We start from the raw sequence: 21,670 nt of genomic DNA, 5'->3' as shown, positions 1-21,670 counted from the left end.
GCTGGTTGTTTTGAGTTCTTTATATATTCTAAATAACAGTCCTTTGTCTGAGGAAGAGCTTGTGAAAATTTTTTCCCACGATGTAGGCTGTCTCTTAGTTCTGCTGATGGTTTCTTTTGAAGTACAGAACCTTTTTAATAAGATGAGATCCCAGTTATTGATTCTATCTGCTAGTTCCTGTGCTACTGAGGATTTGTTCATAAAGTCTTTTCCTATACCAATGTCTTCCAGAGTTCTGCCTAACTTACTTTCCAGCAAGTTTAATGTTTCTGTTTTAATATTTAGATCTTTAATCCATTTGGATTTTAATTTAGTGCATGGCGAAAGATAAGGGTCTAATTTTAATCTGTGACAGGTTGATATCCAGTTTTTCCAACACCATTTATTAAAGAGGCTATCTTTCCTCCACTGAGGATGGTGAGCTCCTTTGTCGAAGATGAGGTAGCTGAGTACATCTGCATTTGTTTTTGTGTCTTCCAGTCTGTTCCATTGATCCTCAGGCCTATTTCTTTGCCAGTACCATGCTGATTTTATCACAGTGGCTTTGTAGTATAGTTTCAAATTGGGAATTGTTACACCTGGTGCCATGTGACTGTTGCCTATAATGGCTTTTGCTATTCTAGGTCTCTTGTGGTTCCAAATGAATTTTTGGATTCTTTTTTCTAGTTCTGTGAAATATAGCATTGGAATTTCAATTGGCATTGCATTGAATGTATATAGCAATTTTGGTAGTATGGCCATTTTCACTATGTTGAGTCTTCCTACCCAGGAGCAGGGGATATCTTTCCATTTTTTTATATCCTCTTCAAATATAAAGACTCGATTCAAAAATGGGCATCCAAAATGAACAGACATTTCTCAGACAAAGAAGTAAAAGCAGCAAGTTAATATATGAAAAAATGTTCCACATCACTGATCATTCGAGAGATGCAGATGAAAACAATGCTGAGATTCCACCTCACCCCACAAAGAATGGCTGCTATGAAGAAATCACACAATAACAAATGTTGGCGGGGTTGTGGGGAGAAAGGAACCCTTCTCCATTGTTGGTGGGAGTGCAGACTGGTGCAACCACTATGGAAATCAATATGGAGATACCTCAAAGAGCTTGGACTGGAGGTTCCATTTGACCAAGCCATCTCTCTGCTGGGTATCTTTCCAAGAGAACTAAAAGAATCATATCACAGAGAAGTATGTACACCCATGTTTATAGCGGCACAGTTTGTAATAGCAAAAACTTGGAAACAGTCCATTTGCCCATCCGTTGGAAACTGGATAAAGAAGATGTGGTTTTTCTATAAAATGGAATATTACTCAGCCATAAAGAATGAGAAAATAGATTCATTCATAGGAAAATGGATACATATTGAAGATATACTACTAAGTGAAATAAATAAGGCACACATGTAAATACCGAATAGTTTCTCTGGTGTGAATAATCTGCAATAATACAGAAGATACTAATAAGATTACTGACATTGAGAAATGGGAAGAAAGAAGCTAAAGGTGTAGGGAAGGTGGGATGGGTAGGGGAAGGGTAAAAAGGGAAAAGAAAAAAATGGGAGATAATGAAAAGACGGAAACAAAATGGTTGTAGATGGAAAGGGGATGAGGGGGTGAAGGGAGGGCAGGGACAAGGTGAAAAAATGAGAACCAAGACTCGTCATGTAGAGGTACAAGATCCCAACAATGAATGTAACTGTACTGTATCCCTAAAATGTACCAAAAAACTCAATTAAGGCCTAAAAAAAAATCACTAGTCTTCTTGTACACAAATAACAGACTCAGAGAGAAATTGGGGAAATAATTCCTTTCACAATAACACCCAAAAAAATAAAATATCTAGGAATCAGTCTAATGAAGGAAGCAAAAGACCTCTACATTGGAAATGACAGCACTCTGAAAATCGAGGAGGATATAAGAAAATGGAAAGATATCCCCTGCTCCTGGGTAGGAAGAATCAACATAGTGAAAACGGCCATACTACCAAAACTGCTATACCGGTTCAATGCAATCATGATTGAAATTCCAACAGTATATTTCACAAAACTAGTGAAAATAACCCAAAAATTCATTTGGAACCAGAAGAGACCTAGAATACCAAAAGCCATCCTAGGCAACAGAGACATGGTAGGAGGTATCACAAGTCCCAACTTGAAACTGTACTACAAAGCCACTGTGATAAAAAACAGCATGGTACTGGCAAAGAAAAAGACCCAAGGATCAGTGGAATAGATTGGAAGATACAGAAACAACACCAGACATACTCAGGTCCCTCATCTTCAACAATGGAGCCAACCATCCTCAGTGGAGGAAAGATAGCCTCTTTAATAAATGGTGTGAGAAAAACTGGATTTCAACCTGCCTGAGATTAAAACTAGACCTCTGTCTTTCACCATGAACTAAACTAAAATCCAAGTGGATTAAAGATCTAAATATCAAAACAGAGGGCTGGGATTTAGCTCAGTGGTTCTGGTGCCTGTCTTGCAAGTGCAAGGATCCAAGTTCGATCCACAGTACCAAAATAAATAAATAAATATCAAAACAGAAACTCTAAAATTTCAAAAGTTAGACAGAACTCTCGAAGACATTGGCATAGGAAAAGACTAATAATGTGAAATATGAAGAAAATGGCTAAAGGTGTAGGGGAAGTGGAAAGGGTAGGGAAAAAGAAATAAGAGACAAGAAAAAATATGAGAAAAGAAAAAAATGGAAACAAAGTTTTTGTAAATAGGGGAGGGTGGAGAGGGTGAAGGGCGGGCAGGGTTATGGGGGAAAATGAGAAGCAAGACCTGTCATGTAAAGGTACAAGATCTTGCCCAATGATGAATGCAATCGTACAGTATACTTTAAAAGTACCAATAAACTCAATTTTTAAAAGTTAAAAAACAAAAAAATATTTGCATATGGTACCCAATATATATGGGTTTTATAGTAGCCAAAAACCCAATGGGGAAATTGCTAATATTATCTCTTTTTTATAGATGAGAAACCAGGTTTGGAGAAGTTAAGAAAATTTCCTAAGGTTACACAGTTAGTGGGCAGTGACCTAGTCTGGGACTAGATCTGTCTTACTTTACAGCCTACACTCTGAATCAAAACCGAGTTAACGTCGGCAATCAAAAGAGCTCATCTGAGCTGACTGCCTACTACGGAAGCCTGCAGGAGGGCAACCTGATGCCTGGCAGGGGCAGCCAAGCTGCTGAGAGGAAATTTATGACAGATAGCCAGGTAGGTAAAAGGGAAGGACAAGAGGTTACAGCCAAGAGCCTGGGAACCTGAGAATGACATCTGTTAAGCTAAGAATCATGAGAGATAAAGCAAGGAGCTAGGTACATGGAAGAATGAAGAGGAAGTCAAATGGAACTAAATAATTATATTTTCTCATTGATTGTGTTTAAGAGTGTCAGCTTTCCTCTGTATACATATGTATTGGGCATATGTCATTTGCCTGCATGTACACACATATAATGAATATATAAGCTTGCCTCTATACATATACATAACTGCCAAGCATATTATTTTAGTCTTTGTGTACATATGTAAGGAATGAGTATATATCAGGTTGCCTCTGTGAGAGTATGCATGCAGAGATTTGGAGTATAACAGCTGGGGAGATCCTGAATTTATACATGTACATTTTCATGTATGTATTCATGCATACATTACAATATATATCTACTGATCTGTTTATGTATATGTAAACTTGAATTGAGCTAATAGCTTTTAATGTTTTTTAAAATAGAGGAGCTGAGAAACATGATTGAATCCCAACATAGAAACACAGGAATCCATAAAACAGATGCAAACAGATTTCCAAGACATTAAAAACTCCACTGAAAGTTTACACAGCAGAATAAGCCAATGCGAGGACAGAATTTCAGATATAGAAGATAGGATTGTAATTAGTGACCAGGAAAATAAAAATCTCTTTAAAATAGTAAGGGACCATGAGAGATCAATCCAGCAGCTGCTAGACAATTAAAAGAAAAATAACATAAGGCTGATTGGAGTCAATGAAAAAACAGGAGAGAGTGCAGATGACATAAAAAAAAAAAAAAAAAGCTGTTCACTGAAGTAATGGCAGAAAACTTCCCAAACAGGGGGAAGGAAACTGACATACAGACAAGTGAGGCATAGAGGACTCCAACTAACCATGATCCAAAAAAAATCTACACCTAGGCTTATAATAATTAGGATTCCAGATACCCAACTAAAGAACAAAATTCTACAAGCAGTTAGAGAAAAGAAACAAATCACACACAAAGGAAAGCCCATCAGAATCACAGCAGACTTCTCAACACAAACCCACAATGCAAGAAGAGTATGGAGTGACATATTTCAAGCGCTAAAGGAAACAACCTCCAACCCAGACTGATGTACCTTGCAAAACTATCTTTCAAAATTGATGGAGAAATAAGATACTTTCATGACAAAGAGCACCTGAGGAACTTCATGAATACTAAATCAGCACTCCAAAAATTTTTAAACAATATCCTAGGAAAAGACAATGCAGAAATCCCAGCAGAATGAATCCATCAAGCATGACAAGAAATTAAATGCAAAGGGGGAGAATTCAACAAAAAGAAAAAGTCATGACAATGATAAGTCAATACATATCAGTTATAACCCTCAATGTTAATGGTCTCAATTCACAAATCAAAAGCAATAGACTGACAGAATGAGTCAAGAAGCAAGATCCAACCATATGCTGCATACAAGAAACACACTTAATTAAAAAAGAAACTCATAACCTGACCCAATGAGAACGTCCTTGGTCTGTGTAGGGTTTCTTGTGTTTTTCTCTCTCTTCACTTTTTTCTCTTTGCACTTCTGATGCCAGATATGTCTGGCCAAAGATCTGCTGTGGTTTCCCCTTCAGCTGTGTCCTGTTTTTGTTTTGTTTTATTTTGTTTTTTGTTTTTGTTTTTGTTTTTGTTTGTTTTTTGAGACAGGGTCTCACTACGTAGTTGAGACTGACATGGAGCTCACTATATAGCCCAGGCTGGTCTCAAACTCACAGCAATCCTCCTGCCTCAGCCCCCCAAGTGCTGGGATTACAGGCATGCACCACCACGCCCGGCAGCTGTGTCCTGTTAATAGGTACTGTTCCAGGCTATGTGTGTCATTGGGGTAGGACCTGTATTTTAATACTGTTCCTAATGTTTCATTTTACTTGCAAGAAATCTTTGATTTTTATTCTTTGTGACTTTAGACACTAGATTGTAGTTTAGCCATTACTGGCATTTTTTTAAAGGGATATATTTTCTTGCACAGCTATTCAAAAATGAGACAAGTTGCGGTCCACAATGCTGTCCTTTGTTTTACAGGTCTACAAGTTTTCTAGCTCAGCCAGCTGTGAGAGGCTGCAGAGGCTGCAAACGGGGCTGCTGGAAGGGGGATGCAGGCCTGTAGTACAGATCTGATAGTCCAGGGTGTTCTGTAATAAATTGTTACTTTATATCAAAAGTTAAAGACTTTAGTACAACAAGTAAAGGTCAATTTCTGTTTTAAAAAGAGGAAAGAAAGAAAGAAAGCAATTCATAGGCTGAAAGTTAAAGGTAGAAAACAATACTCCATGTGACAGGAACAAAAATAAAAAGCAGGAATAGCTATTCTCTTTGCAGATCAAATGGATTCAAACCAACACTGATTAAGAGAGGCAAAGAAGCACACAACATCCTTGTAAAAGGAACAATCCATGAGGAAGAGATGACAATCATAAATATATATGCACCAAATACAAGTGCACCCAATTATATAAACAAATACTAACAGGCATGAAAAATCATATAAGCACTAACACAATAGTAGTGGCAGACCTCAATACTCCACTGTCACAAATAGATCAACCAGACAAAAAAATAAATAATGAAATAGTAGAACTCAAACTCTTGAACAAATGAACATAACAGATGTTTACAGAGCATTCCACCCCACAAAATCAGAATACACATTATTTTCAGCTGCACATGGATCATTCTCCAAAATAGACCACATACTCACTCATAGAACATATTGAAGTAAGTGCAAGGGAATTGAAGTTATCTCCTGTATATTACCAGACCATAGTGAAATGAAACTGGAGATCAATAGTAAAAGAAATTGCAAGCATTTCATAAACATGTGGAAATTGAACAACACACCTCTGAATAACTAATGGGTCACAGAGGAAATTAAAGAAGAAATCAGACAGTTCCTACAATTAAATGACAATGAAACATATCCGAATCTATAGGACACAATGAAAGCAGTCTTATGAGGGAAATTCATAGCCTTCAATACTTGTATTAGGAAAACAGAACAAGCTCAATTACACAACCTGATACTGAACCTCAAGCTTCTAGAAAAAGAAGAGCAGGTTAACCTCAAAGCTCATACAAGGGAGGATATTACAAAGATCAGGGCAGAAATTAATGCAATAGAGACTAAGAGAATAATGCAAAAAATCAATGAAGCAAAGAGTTTGTTCTACAAAAGGATAAACAAAACTGACAAACCCTTAACCAACCTTGTCAAAAAAAGGAAAGAAAAGGTCCAAATCCATGCAATTAGGAAAGAAAAGGGTGAAATTACAATGTACCCACCATACCTACTTTGAGAACCTATACACCAATAAGATGGAAAATACAGAAGAAATGGACAGATTCCTAGATTTGTACAAATTACCAAAGTAGAACAAAGATGACCTAAAAATTCTAAACAACCCAATATCAATCAATGAAATTGAAAACATAATGAAAAAAACTTACCAACTAAGAAAAGTCTGGGTCCTGATGGCTTCCCTGCTGAATTCTACAAAACATTTAGACAGGAACTACTACCACTCCTGTTTAAACTCTTTAATGAAATAGAAAGGGATGTAATACCCCCAAATTCATTCCTGGAAGCAAGCATCATCACTTTGAACCCCAAAGCTGAGAAAGACCCAACCAAAAAAGAGGACAATCTCACTAATGAACATAGATGCAACAATCTTTAATAAGATACTTGCAAATAGAATACAGGAGAACATTAAGAAGATCACACACCCTGACCAAGTGAGATTCATCCCAGGGATATAGGAATGGTTCAACATACACAAATCAATTAATGCAATATACTATATTAATAGAGCCAAGGACAAAAACCATGTGACCATCTCAATAGAGGCAGAAAACACATTTGACAAAATCCAACACATATTTATTATAAAACACTCCAAAAAGTTGAAATAGACCATGTCTACCTATATCTGATAAAAGCCATCTATGAAAAACCAACAGCCAATATCAAACTAAATGGTCAAAAACTGAAATCCTTCACACTAAAATCAGGAGCAAGACAAGGATGACCATTATCACCATTCCTGTTCAATAAAGCTTTGGAAACATTAGCCACAGTGATTAGATAAGAGAAAGAAATAAAAGGAATAAAGAGAGGAAATGAAGAAGTCAAATTGTCATTATCTGCATGCAACACAATACTCTATATAGAAGATGCCAAGTACTCCACCAAAGGTCTTCTAGACTTAATAACAAAATTCAGCAAAGTAGCTAGATGCAAGGTAAACACACAGACATCAATAGCTTTCGTGTATACAAAAACAGACTCACTGACAGAGAAGTAGGACAACCTGTTTCAAAATAGTATCCAAAAACTTTAAATACCTAGGAATCTACCTAACAAAAGAAATCAAAGACCTCTACTATGACAACTACAACATTCTGAAGAAAGAGATTGAAGAGGATATAAAAAGATGGAAAGATATTCCTTGCTCCTAGGTAGGAGGAATCTACATAGTGAAAATGGCCATACTTCCAAAACTACTATACAGATTCAATGCAATCCCAATTGAAATTCCAGCACATACTTCACAGACTTTGAGAAAATAATCCAAAAATCCATTTGGAACAGAGACCTAGAATAAATAGTAAAAGCAATGCTAGGCAATAATGACAACATAAGAGGTATCACAATTCCTGATTTGACACTATACTACAAAGCCAATGTAATTTAAAAAAAAAAAAAAAACATGATACTGGCAAAGAAACAGACATGAGGACCAGTAGAACAGATTAGAAGATGCAGAGACAAGTCCAGACACACTCAGCCACCTCATCTTCAACAAAGGAGCCAAACACACTCACTGGAGGAAAGATAGGCTCTTTAACAAATGGTGCTGGAAAAATTGGGTTTTAATTTGCCAAAGATTAAAACTAGACTATATATCTCACCAAGCACTAAACTAACATTGAAATGGATTAAAATTTAAATATTAAAACAGAAACACTAAACCCACTGGAAAAGAGGTTAGGTAGAACTCTTGAAGACATTGGTGTAGGAAAAGATTTTATGAACAAAAACCTCAGTTGCCTATCAACTAGCACAATCAACAAGTGGGATCTCTGCTTATTAAAAAGTTTCTGAACAGCAAGAGAAACAACCAATAGTGTGAAGAGATGGCCTACAACATGGAAAAAATTTTTCACCAGCTCTTCCTCAGACAAAGGTCTACTATCTTGAATATATAAAGAACTTTAAAAAATCAGACCTCCCAAATTTAGGGACCCAATACAAAAATGGGCATCTGAAATGAACAGACATTTCTCAGACAAAGAAGTAAAAGCAGCAAATGAACACATGAAAAAAAAGTTCAACATCACTGGTCATTTGAGAGATACAAATGAAAACAACACTGAGATTTCACCTCACCCAAGAAAAAATGGCTGCTATCATGAAATCAACCAATGACAAATGCTGGTGGGGCTATGGAGAAAGAGGAACCCTGCTCCATTACTGGTGGGAGTCTAGACTGGTGCAATCACTGTGGAAATCAGTATGGAGATACCTCAAAGAACTAGGATTGGAGGTCCCATTTGACCCTGCTATCCCCCTCTGGGTATCTTTCCCAAAATATTAAAAGAATCATACCACAATGATATATCCGTACCCATGTTCATAGCAACACAATTTATGATAGCTAAAACTTGAAAGCAGCCCAATTGCCCATCAAGAGGAGACTGGATAAAGAAAATGTGATTTTCTTAAATAAAATGCAGTACTACTCAGCCATAAAGAATGAAAAACTAGAGACATTTAGAGTTAAATGGATGCACATCAAGGCAAGACTCTTAAGTGAAATATATGTAAATACTGAATAGATTCTCTAGTGTGAGAAACTGAAAGTGTAAAAAGGACTAAAAGGTATAATAAATAATTTGAAATAGGAAGAAAAGGTGCAAAGCCAAGAGGAAATGGGAGGGGTGAGGAAAAGAAATGAGAATGGAATTAGCATAAGAAAAAGAAAAAATGGAAACAAAGTCTTTGTAGATGTGGGGGTGGCAGGGTTGTAGGGAGGGTAGGGGCATGGGGGAAAAATAAGACCATGATGGATTATGTAATGGTGCAAATTTCCAATGATGAATGTCACTACATTGTATACATTTAATGTACCAATAAAATTAATTAATTAAAAAATTGTGTGCACCAATATTAGATGCATAAATATCTACAATTGTTCCCTTTTCCTGTTGACTTGTTTGCTTTACCAGTATGTAGTGGCCATTCTTGTCTCTTAACACTTTTGGGTTGAAGTCTGTTGTGTCTGAAAATTAGATAGATGTTCCTATTTGGGGGGCTCCAGTTGAATGAAGTAACATTTTCCATGCTTTCATTTCAGTGTATGTACTTCCTTTGGGATTAAGTATGTCTCATGTAGGCAATATATGGTTGCATTTTGCTTTCTATCCAATCTTCCAGTCTGTGTCTTTGTGTAGATGAGAGTTGAACATTGACAAGAGTTATTTTAAGATACTTACTGAATTCTATCATTGCATTATTTTAACAGTGATGATTCCTTTTTTTCCTTTTGTCTAACTATCTGTGGTTTAATTAATTAAGGACACAAGATTTACTTAAAGTCTATAATAGCCCATATAATACTCCAGTCTTGGGAGTTCAGAATCCCAACAGGGAATGGAGATTAATACATGACTTCAGGTTGGTAATAGTGCCAATCTACCCCATGATACCTAACCCATACACTCTCCTTTCTCAGATCCTGGAAGATGGTGGTTGATTTTCAGCGTTAAATTTAAAAGATGCCTTCTTTTATATTCCTTTGCATACAGATTCCCAGTTTCTTTTTGCCTTTGAAAATCTTCATCACTTGGCCACTCAACTCACTTGGACTATGCTTCCCAAAGGATTCACAGACAGTCCTAGCTTGCCCCTGGGACTACTGCCCAGCTAGTAGAACTCATAGCTCTGACCAGGTCTTTACAATTCAATAAAGGATGAAGAGTTAATATTTATACTAATTCAAATTATGCTTCCTAATATTACATGTCTCTGCCACCAAATGGAAAGGAAGAAATTACCTGACAGCCAATAGATCTCCCATAAAATATAAGGAAAGATACTTTTATCATCCATCTATATGCCCTCCAAAGTGAAGTTATTTACTTTAAAGGACACCAAAAATGAGCTGACAAAGTGTTACTAGGTAATCAACTGGCTGATTGACACGGCTGCAAAAGAAGCTGCTCAAGGGCCCCCTCTTCAGGCTCCCCTGATCTGGGAAGAGTCCCTTGATCATATTCAACCCAAATATTCTCAGTCAGAAATCAAATGGGCTTTCTCCCATGGATGTTGATTCCTTCCATCAGGATGGTTACAGTCAGATGATGGTAAAGTGTTCCTTCCCAGTTCCTGTGACTGGAAATTATTAGGTCTTTACTAATCACTCTCAGTGATTTGTGTAGAGATTTTTGTGATTGCTTGATTTTTTTAATTTAATTGCTATGTTTTTTTCTCATTTATAATTTTTTTAAAAAAATAATTTAGGCATCTAACTATTTTGATTTCATTTTTTTGTTATTTATTTTGAAATGGATACTGAGACGCAAAGGTCAACTTATCTAGGACTGATCCCTTATTGATGCAGTTAGCCTCCTGCAGGGATCTGTAGGAACTGTCTCAGTGCTTATGGTGATCAATTCTGGTCTATAGCAAGAATTGCATACCAGCCCTGCACCCTTACTCCCCCATCCCATCTGGAGAGTCAAGCTGGTACTTTTCTAGCTACCTGTCTCTGCCATGAGGTTGTAGGTTACAGAGCTGCAGCCACAAGCTGTGGCTTTCAGTATTGATTCATGGGACAATGTTTGTACTACCACCCACCAAGAAAACAGCCTAGTTCTGACATTTCATGCTGCTATTGCAATCCAGCCTCTGATTACTCCAGGGAGAAGCTGACATTTCCTTAGTCAACAACTTCAAAGGCCCTCAGTTTGTGAGTCAGCATTCCTCTCTTACAGTCTCCTTGGGGGCTGTGCTTCAACTCTCTGTGCTGCCCTAGGAGAAAAGGGTCACAGGGACATGCACATGTGTTCTGGATTTTCTGTGTAAGTTTAGGCAGTGGGTACTGCTCCAAAATCATTCCTGGAAGACAGCATTACCCTGCTTCCAAAATTCTCAATAAGATACTATCAAACAGAATGTAACAAATCATCAGAAAGATCATATATCATGACCAAGTGGGTTTTATCGTAGGGATGCAAGTATGGCTCAACATATGTGAATCAATAAATGCAATGCACCTCACAAACAGAAGCAAGAACAAAAATCAAATGATCATCTCAATAGATGCTTTTAAAAAGTTTGACAAAATACATCCACTCATGAGTTTAAAAAAAGAAAATAGATATAGAAGGACCTTATCTCAGTCTGATAAAAGTTATTTATGACCACCCTAGAGCCAAAATCACATTAAATGAAAGGAAAGCTGAGAGCTTTCCTCTAAAACAGGGAACAAGACAAAGATGTTCATTATTACCATTCCTGTTCAATACAGTACTCAAATCATTAGCCAGAGAAATCAGACAAGAAAAAGAAATAAAAGGCATACATATAGAAAAAGAAAAGATCAAATTGTCAGTATGTGCAGATGACATGATCCTTCACACAGGAGTACCAAAAAAATCCATTAGAACAATCCTCAAATTAATAACCAAATTCAACAATCTAGCAGGATACACAATCAGCACACAAAAATCAGTGTCATTTCTTTATGCAAAGAATGAATTCACCAAGAAAGAAATTAGGAAAATGATACTATTCTCTCTAGCATCAAGAAAAATTAATTACTTAGGAATTAAGCTAACTAAGGAAGTGAAAGACCACTAGAAATAAATCCCCCTTCACCTCAACTCCTCCTGTGACCACCACCACTCCCTATTTTATAGCTCTTTAGGTTCCTCAAACCCCCTCCCAGGTAACAAACCCCACAGGTATACTATACCCAGCACAAGGCTAGACAAGATCCAGCATGGAGAGGATTTTGAAAACTCAGGAACTCTGAGAAGATCCACAGTGGAAGGCATGATGGTCAAAAAGCACCAAGAGATCATTTGGAAGACCAAGTTGGACAGAAGTGACAAGGCTGTCCAGCCCCAGTGGTGCTGTTTGAAACTGACTAGCTCTCTTCTGTTTCTCCTTGAGGATGCCAGACCCTCTATAACCACAGCTACCTCAGGCTCAAGCTGGGCCCAGGCACTGCTGAGGATAAGTGACAGCAAGGTGACCTAGTGCACTGCTTCAAATAATATCCCCCTGATGTGATGGAGATTCACCTAGAAACCTCAAGCCCTCTGTGTAGTGTCCCCAAGACTCCCACAGCAGCCTTGAGTGGCCCTGTCCCACTTAGGGCATATTTATCTAAGGATAAGCAACTTTTGGGGGGGCACCTGGGATCAAACTCAGGACCTTGCACCTGCGAGGCAGGCATGGTGCCACTAAGCTAAATCCCAAGCCCAGGATAAGCAACCTGAGGAAAGGTCTGGCTAGTCTTCATGTTTCCCCCCATGATCTAGATAGAGAGTGCCTTGTGCTAATTAATACTTGGTGCGTGAACAATTGAATGAATACATGACTAAAAGTCCTCCCCGAGGGCCTGGACATTCATTCATTTGCTCCACAAATATTTACTGAGCATCTATTATGGTTAGAGTAGGGAGGAGAGAACACAACAAAGGAGACACCACATTTGCCCCCAGGAAATTGGGGGAAGTACTGCAAAAAGCTTCGGTGTGGCTCTGGGGCCTGGGGAAAGCCTCCTGGGGACATGCCAGTGGGGTGAGCTAGCAGGCCAAAATGAAGCTGAAGAAATCTCACTCAGAGGAGCCTCAGGAGCATGAGCCACACTGCACTAAGAGTGAGAAACTAAGCTAGGCTGAGGAGAGGCACGCAAAAGGAACATTTCCTGATTTCCCATTTGCTCCCCGTGCTCCACTTCCCAAATACGCCACCCTGACAGCCACCCAAAGGCTCTAGCTGACTAGGAATCCAATCTCTCTCTTTTTTTTTTAATTGAGTTCATTGGTACATTTTAGGTATACAGTACAGACACATTCATTATTGGGATCTTGTACCTTTACATGACAGGTCTTGGTTCTCATTTTTTCCCCTTGTCCCTGCCCTCCCTTCACCCCTCCTCTCCTTCCTGCTTACAAACACTTTATTTCCGTTTTTTCATTTTCTCATATTTTTTTTCTTTTCCCTTATAGGAATCCAATCTCTGGATAAGCTGTCTGATAAGTTCTAAGCCTCATATCATTAATCAGTATCACCAGAAGTACAAACTGATCCATCCTATGCAGAGTATCCTGAGGCCTCTACAGCTTCACTCACCTCCTCTGTGGCTTCCTATGCCTCATCATCCTACGTAAGGGTCTGTGATGGTCACACCAGGTACATCTCACAGCTTGGTTGCTCCATGTAACCTGCAGTTAAGTCACTGCTGCTGACAGACCATCTCATCAAACCCCTAGGCACCAAGCTCACTCTTCTACCAGTTTTTGCAAAGTCATTTGGCTGCCACTTCCTGTTAGTGCTAAGGCAGAATTTGTCCTTCAAGAATATCTCTTGAGGGATGGGGATTTAGCTCAATGGTGCCGCCGCCTGCCTTGCAAGCACAAAGTTCTGAGTTCAATCCTCAGTACAAAAAATAAAGAACATCTCTTGAGAGGAAGAAGGACAGTGTTTCACATCTTTCCATGAGATAGCACACCAGGAGGGCCTCTCTACACCTCCCGCTTCTCACCAGGAGACCCAGCACATATCTCTGCAGAACACTGAAAGCAAACATTGGCTGTGCAGCAAATAAACACATGAGCATCACGTCACACTTGGGGCCACTCACCAATCCAGTCAGAGTCTGGCTCCTAGAATGAGAGCAATTCTCCTCAAAAGGACAACTCAGTGATCATAGAAAATGTATCCGGTAGTTCATTTAGAAATGGCTCTCCAATCAAAAGTATTCCCGGTTTGTCTTGCCTTAAACAAAGAATTGGATGGGACAAGCCAAAAACAATGCCAAAAAGTTTATTTGGAAAGTGTGATGTGAATGAGTATGGGAGAAAATAGTTCTGCAGAGTGAACTTGGGCAGAACAAGAGGGAAAAAAGGCAAAAGCAAAACACACTACATCAGGAAAATGCAGCACAGCCTATCATGGGAAGTCAGAATAGCAGCTGCCCAAAACGTCCAATCTTTTTTATGCTGCCCACATCTTGTGAGAGCTCTCAAAAAGCTCTACATACAGGATCCTGGCATTGCTCTGGGATCTTCAGGTCCCGCTCATTTTCCCAGCCAGGTTGGCCATTTCTCCTATATCAGAAATACATCATTTTCAGTTTTTAATTTCTGCCCCCAGAATGAGAATCTATTTTCTCTATTTTTGGTTTGGTTTTTTGAGACAGGGTCTCCCTCGGTAGTCCAGGCTGGCCTTGAACTCACAGTGTAGCCTAGGCTGACCTCAAACTCCAGGTAATTCTGCTATCTCAGCCTCCTGAATGCTTGGATTATAGGAGTGTACCACCATACCCAGCATGTTATCTCTATTTCTAGAGGGACTGTCAAGAACAAGAAGCCAAGGCAGTTGCCCTTCAGCATGGATAAAGGGTATGCCATTAGCAGGCATGTTGTACTCTGCAGTGCTTGACTGAACATTCCATGAGTTGCTACTCAGCTGCCTTATTTGTCAAAAGGGGAGGGAAGGAAATGTCTCAGCTGAAAATTGAAGGATGGGCATGGGGCATAATCTCTGGCAGATGGGAGAGGTTAGCGAGAGCTGATTAATAGAGAGATCTGTAGGGCCTACTCCTGAGTCTGCATTTTATCTTGCAGGCAATGAAAAGCCCCAGAAGGATTCCCTAGGTTTGGGTCTGTGGTGTCAGCTCTGAACTTTAGAACACTTGAATTCTGGATGAAGACAGAAGACATTAGAGGCAAACAGACCAGTTAAGACAAACTGTCACTGTAGGCTGAGCAAGAAAGGCCAAGTGCTACAACGAGACAATAGGAGAAGAGCTGGGAGGCCTAAAAAAGTAGAGTGATTCATGAAAGGTGCATCTACAAAATTTCATAACTAGCCCATAAGAGGCTAGAAGGAGGAGGGTGGAGATGGCATCCTGGATTCTGGCGCAACTATTATAGACAGTTGAGTTAAATAAAAACATTGCAGGTAGTCAGATAGGACCAGGTCCTGAGTCAGGACATAGGTGAAACACATCACAGCTATGGCCAGAGACACATCTGTTGGAGACTGGGTCTTAACATAAAGACAAGATGACCAAACTGAAAGTTCCTCAAAGGACAAGCATGGACCTAATGAAGACTAGATAGACATCAGCCACCCCAGTGGGTGACCAGAGACCTCTGGACCCACTATTTCCTAGGAGAAGTCATTATTCTTTCCATCCACACTTCTTACATGACTTGTTTCCCAACTGGACCACTATTACCTAAGTGACTATATTTGTAAACTTATTGGTTGATCATGGCTGTGGCCCATGTCGTACCCATGTGGGTTTTATTCCATAAAACTCCCCTGTAGAGTGGGGTCCCTGACTACCCATTCAGGACCCCTCCTACCTCCCAGGAGCAATCCTATCAATAAATATCTTCCTACTCTGAAGCTCTGTTGTTCCTAGAATTCATTCTCCAGTTTTTAGAGAACAAGATCTCCAAATATCAGACATCTAACAGGTTAAGAGATATAGTATTTCATATTTCATCTTTGGTATTATTTCCTAGATCACTACTACACATACAGGAAGAGAAACAGGTTTAAGATAGAAGATAATAGCTGCCTTTTAGATACATGGCATTGGCTGTACCCATGGGATATCCACATGCAGGCGAATGGTTGGGTCTGGCGCACAAAGAGGGCTGGACTGAAAACAATGCATGGGATTTCCCTGATACAGCTTTCTCCATTTAATGAATAAAAATATAGACTTCGAACTTGTTCAAACTTGAATAGTAGCGAGTCATAGATTGTAGCACCGGATTCTGTCTGACACACTGTATTGCCTGGGGAGGGGAAAGAAGACAAAAGTCACTTCCTGGGAGAGACAGGAAGAGTCTAGGGTGACTCAAGTGGTTGTGGGGACTGTTAGGCTCAAAGCAGCCATCCCAAGTGCTTTAACTTAAGTGCTAGACTAGTGTAGCTGAAAAAGAATGGGCTCAAAAAATGTGAGATACGCTATTGACATATTACTTTAGACAAGTCACTCTGCACTTGTTCCCAGCTATAAAATGAAGCTAAACAGATGATCCTGAATTATAATTATCTTATAATTCTACCACGCATGAATCAGTATAGTGATTTTTTTTAAAGGAAGCAGGTAATAACATTGTAGGGACAGAGGGCTCCATAGGTAGGGAAAAGATAGGATAAAGGCCTCATTAAGCTTCAATAAGATCAATAAGAAAACGTACTGAAAGCAGTTTTTGCCTTCATAGGAAGCCTCTGCACTTAGAGCAATTAAAAAGACAAAGAAGGGAGAGAGAAGCTAGACATGAGAGAGGCACCAGGCAACACAATTACTGTAAGAATTTATCTAGAAGAGTTAACACTGAGGAACCCAGAAATGAAAAGCCAGGAAGCCCAGCTCCCCTCACCCACCTGACAGAACACAAGGGAAATAGGAAATAGCCACCTAAGGACTCTTACTTAATATTAACATTATAGATAGATGACCTAGGTAGAAATATCACAGGCAGTCAGATACGGCTAAGTCCTGGAGAGGGTCAGGACAAAGGTGGAAAAACACCAGAGTGGCAACTGAAGACACATCAGCTGAAAACCAGGCCTCAAGATAAAGACAAGATGACCAGACCTACATACGTCCTCAAATTACAAACACTAGGCCTAATGAAGTCTAGACAGACATCGACCACCCCAGTGGCTGACCAGAGACCTCTGGACTCCACCACTTCCCAGGAGAATCTTTGTTCGTGCCATCTACACTTGTGACTTGTTTCCAAGTTGGACCACCATTACCTAAGTGACTATACTTGTAACCTTACTGGATGTTCATGGGTGTGGTCCACACTGTACCTACATGGGTTTCACCCTATAAAACTCCTCTGTAAAGTGGGGTCCCAAAGCTACCCACTCAGATCCCACTTCTGCCACTCAGGAGTTTTCCTATCAATAAATATCTTCCTACTCTTAGCCTCCATTGTTCCTAGGACTCATGCCTTGATTTCTAGAGAACAAGAACTCAGTACATCATACAGTTAATAGGCTGGGAGATATACTGTTTCATATTTCATCTCAGGTATTATTTCCAGTAACAGTACCACAGCAGCTACAAAAGAGGGCACAGTATTTCTCCCCTAAGAACTTCAAATCTAGTTGGGGAGATGGAAAAATAACAATAGGAGAAAGTATGTTGAACTCTATTCTGTTCTTATCTGTTGTTCATGCTCATCCACATGCCTCTGTTCCCAGATCACCTGAGTGCTGTGGGGCAGGGATGGGATCTTACTCATGCTCTTATCACAACCTATCAGTGAATGATTTCCCAATTCCTAATTATTCAGTAATGTAAATTAGGGACAGAGTGCCTGTCCTCTACCTATTCCCCATATCCACCCTGTATTAGCCCACCAGAAACACAGGTCAGCTACTTGAGTACAAGATGGTAAGTACAGTTGTTACATTCGCATTAAAAACATTAACACAATTTTCAGTCTGATTAAATAACCAGCTTCACTGCCTTAAACCTTCAGGGTCAGAGGAGTTTCATCTAACATGAATAATCAAGTTAGGGACTTTCGGATTTTAATTGTTTTTTTTTTTTAATTCTTTCTCTTCACTTACTGGTGTTCACATCACCTTCCTGCCTTTCCAGGACCCACAGGGCATAGGATCATGGTGCATACCTTGTCTGAGCATCTAGCTTAGACAACCGGCCACTCACACACAAGCTGACCAGGTTCAGCTCACTGGCAGCAGTTGCTGTCTCATTTTTCCTTTTCACCTGTTGTCCATGGTGAAAAGGGAAAACAGCCAGTTCAATCCCTTTGCCCAGCTCAGAGCAGCTGTATACCCAGTTCCTTTCTCCTTCTAGCAAGCATATCTCATAACACCACAGAATGTCCCTGACTTTCTCACTAACTATTCACTGAGAGGTGTCATCTGTATCACCAAAAGCCTCTAAGACCAGCACAGCCAAATAAACGTTTGCTCAATTAAACTCTGCTGAGTGGACCACTGTCTGGGATTCCAAGAGAGCTGCAGATTAGTGCAAGCAAGAAGGGCTGGCAAGGACTGACCACAAGACGTGGGATTTAAACATGACTTAAACACAGTGATACCTGTGCTCATGAACTTAACTCTTAACTCATGTAACTCTTTCCATGATTCTGGTCGCACACTAAATTAGACAAGAATCGAATCAAATTTCCCTATAAGGTCAACATGGAACCTAACCACTGAATTTGATTTGGATTTCATCTAAAGAATTAAGTTTGTGAACAGAGATATCACTATCAAATCTAGAGCTAATTGATAATAAGGGCAGGAGGGGTTTTGATCCCTCACCCCTTTCTCTCCACCCCAACCCTCATTTCTGAGGAGTCTTCAGTATGAGAAAGATAAATCAGTGATAGCAAGGTAGTGTGTAGAAGGCTGTTAGCAGAAGCAGTCAGGACTGTGGGTTAGGACCTCAGCCCTCAGGAGGCTGAGGCAGAAGGATTGTTGAGTTTAAGGCCTGGGCTGCACAGTGAGTTCAAGGCCAGCCTAAACCACATAGAGAGACTCTGTTTTAAAAAAAAAAAGAATAAGAACATCCTTCATCAGGCCTCCCCAGCCCTACATTACTCATCACTTTCCTTCTACACTAAAACCTGTACTTCTCTGCCCACTTCCTCATCTTGGCTTCCCATTTCAATCTACTAGTCTCTGAACTCATATTCACTACTCCTTGGTCAAAAATCATTACCTTCCCACCACTAAACCCAGTGCCTGTTGTGCTTGACCCTGTTGCTCACTCTGTCTTAAAACCATTCACTCTGGTGACTGAAATGCTACTCTTCCCTATCATTGTGAGTTCCCACCTTGGACACCTCTTCCACCCATGAGTTAACCATTGGGATCCCTGCGTCTCAGTTCTTATGTTATTGCTCTTTGCATTCCACTCAATGTCTTTGCACAATAGCACCCACTGAGGAAGTTTTTATTGACTCCTACATTCTGATAACTCCCAAATCTATACTTCTAGGCTGGAATTTCTTCCTGAACATGAGATTTGCATAGACAACTGCATGGTAGAATTTCCACTGGGACTTGCCATAGGTGCTTCAAACTAGACCTGTCAGAAACTTGCCACATCACCTCCACCTTGCCCCTAACCTGCTCCTCCTGTGATCTCTGCCTTAGTCAAAAGCACTACAGTCCACCTGTCTAGGCAATCAGGACATCTAGAGCCATCACTGGCTCCACCCTCTCTTCAACAATCTAACTCTAAGGCCTACTCTTTTCATTGCCATTTCTTTTTAAATCTCTCCTATACCTGACAACTATTTTGTGTTAATTTGTCACTTATCTGAACTATTATCTCAGCCTCCTAATTGGACCCCTGGTTCCAGATTTTTCCATGCTCACATTCTTTTCCCAGTATAGCCACTAAAACAATTTGCCTACACTCAGGTCTTGCCATGTAACTCTCCTGCTTGCCTATGGATAAGGTTCAAAATTCTTGGCATGACCTACTAGGCCTCCCATGACTTGGCCCCTATTCATTTGCCAGCATCAGCACCTGTCATTCTGTCTTGTATATTTATTACCTGTTAGTCAGCTGCTGCTCACACTGTGCTGTTTCTCATCTCCATACTTCTTTCCTCCAGAAACACCCACACCCACCCTCCTCCGTCCTTTAAAACAGCTCACCTATCATTTACCCCAAAGAGCACTGTCACCTTTCTCTGTACCCCTGAGGCATCCTCTGATTCCCCCATCTTAGCATTTGCCCATTGTTTACCAATTATCTGTTGATGAACTACTTTCTAACACCAAACCAAAAGCTTCCAAAGGAAGCATCAGCTACGGTCTTTGTGCCCTTCCTCCCCTCAAGCCCTAGCACAGTACCAGACCAAAGTATAAAGAGCCCAAGCTCTTTAAAATACAGCTTGGAAAACATAGCCAAACACAGAGACAGAGATCAGAAAGCAATGTCAGGACATAATCCCAGGAAAATGATCTGTATGAAAAAAATCTAAAGAAATGAAGGTTGGCAGAATTTTGAAGGAGTGAGGGGAAAAGGGCTGTGGACTTGTGGCCTTGACGTTGTTGGTTCTAAACAGTGCCTACCCACCAGCTAAATCTAGATGCTGGTCCTGAGCCAGCCAATGTTCCCACAAATATACACACCTCTGCTTTACAGCCACCTCAGGCTGTCCTTCTGAGCAAACTGATACCACTTCTCTTGTACACAAACTTCCAGAGGTTCCTGGTGTATAGATCAAGACAGGGAATATACAGGCGATATTAGAAGATAAATGAATGTGGACAAGAGCTACAATGTCTTTTAGTCTCTCCTGGGAGGATCCTGTCCCTCTCCCACTCACCTTCCAGCAGCCTTTCTCTACAACCAAAACCTAGAAGACAACCAACCACAGTCAAAAGGAAGAGGTATGAGACACATCGAGGCCAAGTCAGGGTTAGGAATCCATGGAATGAAATGAGATAGCAGCGAGAGCGGGGTACTGATAGACACAGCTACAGGCACCCACACCTGGGTGTATCAGAGCTCTGGACAGGGGAGACCAACGGACAGAGAGGTGGAATGGCTTCAGTTAAAACTAAAAACACTATCTCGTGTTTATAAAACACAGGACAGGGCAGCAAAGGTGTAGACCACAAAAGATAAAGATAGGATGCCCCACGTCAAACAGAGGTGAGAGCCAGAATGACCTCATTTGCAGGGAAACTGGCAGGCATCCAGAGCAAAAGCACCCTTCCCTCTGCGTTTACTTGAATCTCCAGGGGCCAGACCAACCTATCACCTTGCCAAAAGGTTCTAGGAATAGAAAAGCTCACATCCTGCCTAGGGAAGGGGGCTGGAGGAGAAGACTGTTGGATCCTGCAAGGAGGCTTGGCCCTACTTATATTCTTCATTCTAAACTGAAAACTTCAGGCACCAGCTCCCACCTTATTCCTGCTCTACAGACTGAGATAAGGGCGTTTCGGTTACAAAGTTTCACAAGAAAATGGAACTTGTTGTCCTCCTTTTCCACTTCCCCTTAGCCATCACAGCTGGATGGAAGATTCATTAACAGCTGGGCAGGCCACATCCTGGTGCCCAGATGAAGCACATGGAGCCCTGACTCACCTTGCA

Source organism: Fukomys damarensis, unplaced genomic scaffold (assembly GCF_012274545.1).
Source record: "Fukomys damarensis isolate Sample0158 unplaced genomic scaffold, DMR_v1.0_HiC HiC_scaffold_16, whole genome shotgun sequence".
In the NCBI taxonomy this organism is placed as follows: domain Eukaryota; kingdom Metazoa; phylum Chordata; class Mammalia; order Rodentia; family Bathyergidae; genus Fukomys; species Fukomys damarensis.
Note: the sequence above shows the minus strand (reverse complement) of the source record.